The sequence below is a fragment of the Anser cygnoides genome, chromosome 2 (assembly GCF_040182565.1).
Source record: "Anser cygnoides isolate HZ-2024a breed goose chromosome 2, Taihu_goose_T2T_genome, whole genome shotgun sequence".
NCBI classification, from domain to species: domain Eukaryota; kingdom Metazoa; phylum Chordata; class Aves; order Anseriformes; family Anatidae; genus Anser; species Anser cygnoides.
Window position 1 is genome coordinate 40760574 of NC_089874.1, and position 10333 is coordinate 40770906.

The following is a 10333-nucleotide window of genomic DNA, read 5'->3' on the forward strand; positions in this document are numbered from 1 at the left end:
CTGTGCTTGGTGTCCTGGATTTGGGGGAGCAGAGGACAAGGAGCAAGAGGCATTTTTCTGCAAAATGTTGGAGAGCTGGAAATGAAGGGTGTTAGACCTTGAATTACAAATCTGGAGGTTATAGAACTAAAAAAGAATAAAGAATGGAGATAAATTATAGCTGTTTAACTTTAAAAGAACCTGCATTTCTTGCAGCTTCTCAAAATACACTGGGGCAAACCACACACTTTCCAACACTGAGATGCCTTTTTCTTCTGTCTCATTTGTTTCTTTTCCTCACTGCTCATCTGCCACTGACTATCATCCCCTTCAGGCAAGGACTGTGCTCTCCTTTGTGTCCAGAAAGTGTTTGGCAGACCCTGGGCAGTAAGAGCGAGCCTTTCAAAACCAGCCAGGCAGTGCAAGGATTTTCACTGCCCAAAAGCCCCACACAATGGGAAGGGAGCAGTGTGTTGGCTCTTTGGTATTTGTTATTTTTGGTCTGGTGTTCCCGTAAGCCCATCCCAGCTCCTTTTCATGAGTACCACTCTGGGACGAACCGGCTTCAGCTGTGATGGGTGCTGACGAGCATCTGAATTGCAGGGAAAATGTCATGGCTGTGCCCAGGTAATTCCTTCATGTCTGAACCAGGCTGCTTTTGGGCACAACCACAGGCTGGGAAAGCAAAAGTAAAGGAAGCTGAATGGTTGTGGGTGGTGGCTGGTCCTGGGGACCCCATCACAGTGGCTCCTTGGGTCGCTGGTGCTGGCTCCGCGCAAGGAGCTGCACCGGGAACCCACAGACGGAGCATGCGCCCATGGACCCTGTGGAAGAGGAGCTGGAGGATGTGCTGATGAAGATGTGAGAAGCAAAACCCCATGGCAGCAGCTGCCTTCCACAGACCTCCGGAGACACCAGGAGAATTTCCTCTTCAGCTATTTTCAGGCAGCATCTGCGTCTCTCACCAGCCACGGATGCCACGAGGCACGGTGCCAAAAAATCAGCAGCTTGGCAGCTTCTCTACATGGACTCAAGAAATATATTCTGGATTATCTGTACCATCTGCCTCTCACAGGTGTTCATCTGGAAGCAGGGGGGAGGAGAAGGGCACCTGAGGGCACCAGAATTGAATGGAAGGTATTTTATAGTATTACCACTATGTATCGTGGCAGCTGGTGCTGACGGAGGAGGAAGGATGAGGGCAAACGGGTACTAATTCCTAACCTGGAAAGGTTAAGGAAGTTTCCTGCACAGTTTCACTGAAACCGAGCAAGTCTCTGAGTCCTTACCACTTGGCATGCTGTGGGGAGTCAGGACAGGGGAGGCTCAGTGTAAGGATCCTTGGGGTTTTGTGTTTTGGGTGGAGGGCAATTTTCTGGGTAAGTTTGGAGCGAAACTATGCAATGTGTGGGTAAGTGGAGGCCTGGAGTTCAGCATCCACAGACCGTGGGCTCGTTTTTTTGTAAGCTATGGCAAAATGCTGCTGCCTCTCGGCAGGCACTGTGAAGGTCTCATCCTCCTGTACTTATTCATGGTTAGTCATTAATGTTTTCCTGAAAGTGGCACTCTGCTGGTTCTCACAGAACGACAAAGCCACATTTATAAACAAAGGTCTCGTTTGTGAGAAGACGAAACCCCGACAGCAGTGAATGGTTTGCTTTCCACTGTGCTAGAGAAACGCCGTTTCCTGCCCCTCCCATGAAGAGGACGTGCTGCACCGTCCCGGCGCAGGCCGCACACCTACAGACACCGCCGGCAGACGCTATCAGCGTGCCCACTGCCGCACAGCCGGCCAGCAGAGGCTGAGGCTCTTACACCTGCTGGGTTCCACATCCTGCACACCAGAGGTGGTCATCAGGTATGCACTGCACCTTCTCCCTGTGTCTGGCAAGGAACTGATTTGTCTGAAGCAGGGAAACTGAGGCATGAGGGTGTTTCTGCTGTTTCGAGACCACCTTGACCTGACAGTAGGTAGATATGGCCCACATCTTGTCCAACAGGTGCTCAGGCTTTCACCCTCGCTATGGGTCTTCAAGTATTTATGAAAGAGCTGTGAAAGTCCTTTCTCGGCCCCTGTGTAACCATTGGACCAACATCTCCTTTAAATCCTGCAGAAGGTGCAGGGATAGCAGGGCACCTCCACTCCCATTGCCTTCAGAAATGTTCATGGGAGAGGACCGACTTTGCAGCTACTTTGCAAGACAAAAGGCTGTGCAAGTCACGAAGGAGTTGCACAGCGGGGAAGAAAAATAAAACCACTTTCCGCTCCTCATCTGCAAGCTGTCGCTGCTCAAGAGCGCAGTGCAGAGCTGGTGTGAGGAAAGAGATGGTTGTTTCATGTGGTTTCCAGATAACCGCCGATAACATACAGGATTGCAGCTGACCTTGTGATACCATATCACTACTTTTGTTTTCTTTAAAAGTTCAAGAAACTGTGATGCCAAATGGAAATAAGACTGGTTTTGGAGAAACAAACTGATGGCACCGCTGGTGGCAGGGCAAGTGACCAGAATATTTTGGCCACTGCTCCCTCTTGCCTTCCTGTTGTGCCCCTCATCATCTGGGCCACATACTGTCTTTGTCATTTGACTGTCAGGTATGGCCCTTCATCATTAGCTGCATGGCTTTCTAATTCCTCAGCCTGTACCACGGGGCTTTCTTTTTCTTCATCTGTGGAGCTACACCTAGTATTTTGCAACACTCCTGCTACTACACAGGCTCTAGGGAGGTGCATGATGCCCACCTTTTTGGTGGTTCCCTACCACCAGGCTTCAGGCCTAATTACAAGTTAGAGCTTTTCCATCAGTGACACCGCAAACAAAGCAATTTTAATTTGATTCATGGTAATAAAGACAATTAATAAGAAAAAAAGAAACTTTGCTCTTTCCAGCTAAACCAGGAAAACCTAGGCTGAGCTTAGGGAGGCCCACAATGTACTCTTGATACATTAGCTACCCACATTGTACAGGGCTCCAGGGAGTTCTGGTTTTATTCAATACACTAAATAACATCAGTGTTTATTTCCTAGTGCAGATTTTCTATTTTTATCACTACATTTTTGTTCTCAAGCACAGAATAAAGTATCCCAGATGCTAATGGATGTTTATTGGGAATGTAGAAAGTGGGAAAATGGAAATTCAGAAATAAAGTTGCAATCTCTTATAGATAGGACAGGGCAAAGGATATTGAGCATTGTTTATATGCGTTAGAGTGTGTATAAAGTTATATGAAGGCATTAATGTCTTTGGGCACCTTGTCATTTTTAATGCTAACTTATTGTGTCATTAATTTTTGGGATAAAGGAGAGAGAAGAAATTGTATTAGTCCTGGTGAAAAGTGTCATACTGACAGCCTTGAAAACAAGTACTTGATAAATCTCTGTGTCAAGCAGAACAGAAACGCCCACCCAAGGTGTACTGAGAGGAGCCGCACAAGACTTCTTGCCTATGAAGGGAGAACTTTCTGGATGCTCTCCTGGTCCTATCTGGTTCAGATTCTGGAGAGGAAATCCTAGTATAACACAGTTGCAGCATGGGCCAGTGCAAGCTATTGCAAACATCCCAGGATCATACAAGCCATGGTCACGTCTGACTCCCCAAAGGTTTGTACCAATTTCTTGTGTCCTCAGGTGTTTCATGGTAAGCTTCACCTGGACTTCAGGAGCACCTCTAAGTTCAATCATTACAGAGCTGAGTTTTGCAGGTTTGATGAATAAAATGAGATTATTATGATGAGATTCTTATTTTAAAAATGAGATTTGCCCTGTATGATGTTTGCACATGTATCAGAGAATAAATTGCATGGCTGCTGTGCTGATCATTAGCAGACGCATGCCCAAAGATCCAGGGTCACTGTGTGAGGTACAGACAGGTTGGACTGATTTCAGTCCCAGGGGAAAAAGAGAAAAGAGAAAAGGCAGATGGTGACACAAGGTTTAATTAATAATGAATTTGAGGACTGCAATATAATAATTGCCAATCAACAGATTTTGTGGAAAAGAGGTCAGACAAACTGAATTTATTACATCTATGCAGTTATTTTTACCAGTTGATATGTTTGACACAATAGTACAAACCATTTTTTAAAAAGTCAACACTACACAATTTCCACAGAATATGCCTACAATGGGCTGGGAAACACTACTAAGCTTCCAGAAAGTATTAGTACCAGTATGACATGGTACTGGGGGGCTTCCTATGGGGCTCTGCAAGCATCAGCATTAGGATCAAGAGCATTCAACATTTCAAATGAAAGCTCTGGAAATGAATACAAAATTGCTGCTAATGAAATTTGTCAATGACATAAAGATAGTGATGAGGACAGAGCACTCGTACAAACTGACCACGATCTTAGTGATCCTGGATCATTCAGACAAAATGTGATTTTATGCAGTGAAATGTAAAGTAATTCATTTAGCAACGTGGAACCAAGCCAAAGTTACAGACTTCATCCTGTTAAAGAACGGGTCTGAAAAAGATTATGTCAGTATAGTAATTCTATGGGGACTCTAAAGGTGATTCTGTGATAAAGCATGACCAGTCTTACCCTGGGACTTTTAAACTGATGATTAGTGAGTAGGACTAAAGAAGCGATTTTACTGGATAGAACGCTGTGGCAAGTCATATTGGAATACAACATCTGCTTTTTGATGTCCACATGTTTAAAGGATATTTGAAACAGGAAAAAGCCTCCAAAAGGAGAGAAATCTTTGTGGAGCGTGATGCAAAATCTTAGAGCTTTAGCTTATCAAAAAGAATATTGAGTGGACTGGACTATAGCACAGAAGTACCTTTGTTGTAGGCAAAAAAATAGAAAGGTTCTGCAGTCTAGTGGAGAAAACTGTAATACAGACTAATGGCTGGAAACTAGGAAAATTCAAATTAAAAAATTAAGGGTTGGGTGTTTTTTTTTGTTTTATTTTTGATTGGGGGGTGTTTTTTGTTGTTTTTTGTTTGTTTTGTTGCTGTTGTTGGGATTAGTTGTTGTTGGGTTTTTTGTTGTTTTTTTTTGGGGTAGTGAATGTGATCAACCACTGGAACACATGACCAAAGGAAGAGGTCATTCTGCATCTCATGACATCTCCAAATCAGGCTGTGTCTTAGCTTAGTGCAAATTACTGGCCTCATTACAGACGCAACTGCACAGAATTTAATGGTCTGTGATGCACAGGAGGCTATACCAGATGATCTAATGATCGCTTTTCACCTTAACCTCTGTGCATCAGTAAATAAAAGGAATGAATGCTAATACTGCAGAGAGAGATTGCCAATGAGGAAAGGATGAACTGGTGCTTTTGACACCCAGAGAGGAGTGGATGATGTTTCTAACAACCGGAAGCTTGTTCAGACTCTTTAGTGATAACATTAAATGGCAAGAAATTGATTTACTTTTGTGGGAATTCCCATTGCTAAATTCTTTCCTACCAGCAGCCTTGAAAAACAAAATTTCTTTATTTCCTCTCCTCTAAATTTATGTTTTCAAGACATTCATTTAAGCAAATGAATGCCTTCATTTGCTAAGCAAATGAAGCAAATCATCTGAAGGTTCCTATTATTATCTGTGATAGTCAATACTAAGCCCAATCTAAAATCTGTTGAAATTAAAGGGAGTCTCCACAGAGTTTTTCCAGTGGAAGTGGTATCAGGCTTAATGACATTTGGACAGCCCTTATGCAGTTTTCTAGTAACTACACCCAGTGATTAGAATAGACTGCAGCTACATTGGCGTAGATCTGCGTGCACACCTGGGCAGCCCATCTGCACTGGTTCAGCCCCTACACTCTGCAGGCATTTTTTCATAAACCAGCCAGAAACTTTTTAAAATGACATGTAAGAGTCTGTTCCCCCTTTCTGGAGCAAATTATATTTTGCCAAGCTTCAGGTTATTCTGTAGATACACCATATTTCCATAACTAGGAGGGTATTGTCTTCCATCATTAGGTTCAGTTTCACAATATCAGTACCAAACTATTTTTTTATTTTATTTTATTTTATTTTATTTTATTTTATTTTATTTTATTTTATTTTATTTTATTTTATTTTATTTTATTTTATTTAACTTTTCTTGTTCTCCCCAAAAGAAGGGACAATATTCTAGAACACCTGGAGGGAATTCATCCCGGTAGTTTTGATTTAGCTCCAAAAAATTAAAACACCATTTTCTGTAAAGTTCATTTTTGTCTGTCATACCTGCTTCATCAAATTTAGCTTGTTAGCACCTATTACATCAAGCCTCTTGAAAGCTTGGCTTGTAGGTGCACTTGAAAAAAAAAACATGTTTAAGCAAAGATCTTGAATGTGCACTCATAGGAGTCAGCTCTACTTCTGCTGATTTCACAGGGAACTGCAAATCAATTTTTCTCACTATTAATAAGGTGGGTTTTTTTTGTTTTGTTTTGTTTTTTTCTAATGTAAGTAGTAGCAATACTGAATACTGTACATTAGGCAAGTTAGAAAACATATAACAAGGCCACTATTCTTCGATTATTGTTCTGTTACCTGGCTGCTTTTATTATATTATTCTTGACTATAGCTGATGCGTATAAAGAAATATCTAGCATTGTACATACATTATTCCAGCATAGTACTCGTCCATACTTACCTCTCCTAGCCAGCACAATAATAATAATGATAATAATATCACATTGATTATAATACTTGATATGCTCCACAGGCAGAAGACTATGTAACCATGATATATCTATTAGGATGAAGAAGGCATTTACCTAACAGGAGGCTGAGTGAAAAGAGAAGAGAACAGGTAGATCCAGGGCATTTGGAAACAGTATAATATAGTAAGGTTTCTAGATACAAATGTTTTATTTATTTAACTGGTTTATGAAGCTATACATACATCTATATATATTTAATACACACTGAAACTTTGCCTATTCAGAAAGCATGACACTACATATTTTATTCTGCAGTTAAGAAAAACCTGCAATGTTACTGTGTTCACACGTAATCCAAGTATACCAGCTATGCTTTTCTTCTCCTTCTCTAAAAAGAGAAAGACCCATAGAAATGTATCACTGATGCACTCCTAATGAGGATATACTTTTTTTGAGCTTGGAATGACAAGCTGTCAGTAGAGAGGACATACTCTGGGAAAAAAAAAAAAAAAAAAAAAAAAAAAGGCAGAAAAGAAAGGGATTCCACAAAGTGGAAAGTTCATCATGAATTAGAAAACATGTGATCAGGTTCCCTGTCCTGCCACTGGTACCTCTGTGCCTTGAGGCCATGCAGAGAATTTCTCTTCAGTGGTCCCCCTCCAGTAGCTCTTCACCACACAGACATGTGGTGAGCCCCTTAGATTGCATTGTAATGAGGAACCATAGAGAGAGAGAGCTGAGTTAGATATGAGAGACAGCAGGATAATATCTGCCTTTATTAGGGTACAGATACTGCCTTGAAAAGCCAGGATCCCTGCCGTTAGGATATGAACACAAGGATTATTAAATGAATGGGTGTCATAACAGAAATAATAACACTGACCTCTAGTTTTCATCAGTCTTAATGTTGTTCCCTCATTATAACAAACTATTTACCCTTTGGCCTCACTTTATGCACATGGGAATCAAATTATTGCCTCATAAAACAAAGGAGCAGTGAGATTATCACTTAAGTAATGGCCCCAAACATACTGTTAGCACCGTGTCGTGGACTGGTGCAGTACAGCCGAGCAGCATAACTCCTTTCATTAGGGCACGGTCCCAGTAACACGGGCAGCAGAGCAGGTAAAAATGTCACGGCGTGAGTGAGCACAGCTTCTCATCCACCCTCAGAGCAGTCAATCCCCAGAATGTTATCCCTGGAACTTGCTAAACCTCAGAAAGCTCGTATCCATTTAGAAGTGATAGCTGCTGCCTCCATGCCAAATTGCTTTATCAGTTTTAGATAGCTGTTTCCCCCCCCCCCCCCCCCCCCCGTGGTATTTGCTGATAAAATGTTTGCACACTGTTACACGGTGAAATGCTGAGCACCTGGAAAAAAAAATGAAAAAGAAGAAAGAAAAAAAAAAAAAGCCTTGATAATTTAAGAGCTGGCATTTCAGAACTAGAATGTCAAGCAGTTTAGATCTTGCTGACGTTGAACCCTCGAGCTCCCCCTCTGCCCTTTTTCTTAGTGTTGAGGGCAGGCAGAGTGATCCAGCACCGAGGGTGTGCAGCCAGACACCTCTGCTGGGGATTCTGGTGACCGGCTCCAAGCACGCAGCAGAAGCTGAAGTCTGGGGAGACAAGGATCTGCAGATATAATGCCGGCATTGTCTACACGTTCATTTCTGCCCTGTGCTGGCCTCTCTCCTCCTCTGCATTCATTGTTGCTATTACATTTATCTTGGGAGAGAGGCCATCACAGGCTGCATATTTATTAATCCTTCTTACCTGCTTCTCTTTTTGTTCTTGGCTCTCATTCCGTTTGGTGTGGGGAGGCAGAAATGCAGTAGCATATCATAGCTGAAGTCCTTACACAGCATTCTTTTATCCACAGATCTCCAAGTGAGCACTAAGTAAGTGCTAATATTACAATTACCATCCCTGTTTGTTATGTCAGAGAAGTGAGGCTGAGAGATAAGCCCAAAGGCACGCATCAGGCAAGTGATACATGGTGGGAGAGACCTCAGAGCCTCCATACAGTCAGTGTGTTAGTTGTTATGCCAGGTACTTCTTAATCCAGGTAGCCAGGTGGAAAGACCTCTCCTGTCCCGAATCATAGACATTGTGATGACCAGAAGGCATCCTTTTAAATAGCCGTGCTCTCTGGGAGCTGCAGGGCTCCTTGTGTTAATGGACAAGCCAGTGCAGTGTGATAATATCTACACTGTAGCAATAGATTTACTTTTGTCTCAGGACTGTGCAAAGCTCCTTCCCATCCACTGCTTCCCACAAATATTGCTAGGTTGGCTGGGTAAGCAGTCTGCCAAGGGTGCACAGAGATCAGGAAATGGATAAGTGCATCAGGAGATTTAGAGGAGGTGATGAACCCCCTGACTCTAATCAAGTCCCACCAAACAGCCCTGCCTCCCGGCGCTGGGGTCTGACCACCCTGGGTAGGCAGAGCTTTCCCTGATTGCACAGACACAGCAGCAAAATTTTTGATTTCCCTGAAAGTACTGGTGTCTGCATAACATCACCCTGATGATTTTTATACCTCGATTTCAGCTTTGTTTATCTTCTGAGAACAGTTATAAAAATAAAATCCAGATTTTTTTAATTTTTTTTTTTTTAAGTGCTGATGAGGATGGGAGTCTGGATGTCTCAGGGATTAGGTAATGGGAGAGAGAGTCTTTGGCTTTAAGTCACCCATTCAATTGTGGTTAGGTCAGACGTGTGTTAGCATTTATATTGTCCACTATCCCATGCACTGAGAAGTTGGTGGTCTTATTCTGATGTCTAGCTCAAAAGGAACATTTTACTTACAATGTGATGGGGATTTATTAGCAAGAAGGCTGAGACATACACGAGCATGGAAAATTAAGCAGACCTGAAACTTTTGTTCAGCACCAGGATTTCAGTGCACTGGAAGATGCTGTGGATAATGCTGACCGTGACACATACCTCTTGCAGGTAATGGACCTAGGGAAAAAGTCTTCAGTGCAATCAATCCAGCGCTTTCTCAAAGGTGGTATCATCACTTTTAAAGAGGATGAACATTAGTATTGTTTCCCTTTGATAATTGAAAGTTTGAGTAGATACAAGATTTAACCTACCCCTTTACGGCTCATAGCAGCATATGAACTCCAAGTCATTTTGTGTATTATTATCTCCACTGAAGATATTCTGTGGTTTCTTTTTCCCTGCTGGTGTAAGTACAATATCTATAATGCAGTACTTGAAGCCAGGGCCTTGGACAAGTTGGGGGGGGTGGGGATGTGGGGATGTGAATTAAGAGTGGATTTGAAAAAAAAAAAATAATATAAAATCCCAACCCTAATGGTACCTTTGTAACTGATTAGATTTAGTAATGGACTTGCAAATGAAGTTTAAACATTAATCTAAGAGCTCAATTAGCTAAGGTATTATGGTGCAGCAGAGATTTCCTCCATTCCCCAAGCAAGTAAAAAAAAACCTTGGAAATGAAGACAAAATCAGCTTCTCTTCTTTCTTGTCTTTGGAGAGGTTTAGCAGAGGTTGTTACTGAATTAATGAAATACTATTGATTCATATATCCTGTCCAATAAGTGAAATGGAAGGGGATATCACTTATGCTTCCTGCAGCAGTTTCATATGGCAACTGGCGATAGCATTGAACCCCCATAGGCCTGAACATCTCCAAGAAAATCAGACCTCTCTGGAGGTCACCTGTTTACTGGAGATACATTGGCAAGCCATCTGACTCTTTGATACAAACTCTTC

General features: G+C 42.2%; 1 long non-coding RNA gene across 1 annotated transcript; it reads right to left on the minus strand.

The window, feature by feature from the left end:
- Positions 1-7888: 7888 nt before the first annotated feature.
- On the minus strand, positions 7889-9670 carry LOC136790048 (uncharacterized). Its single transcript, XR_010829232.1, has 2 exons — positions 8363-9670; positions 7889-8205 (listed from the first exon to the last, which is right to left on the minus strand). It is a non-coding gene; the product is annotated as an uncharacterized lncRNA (long non-coding RNA).
- Between the last annotated feature and the right edge of the window lie 663 nt (positions 9671-10333).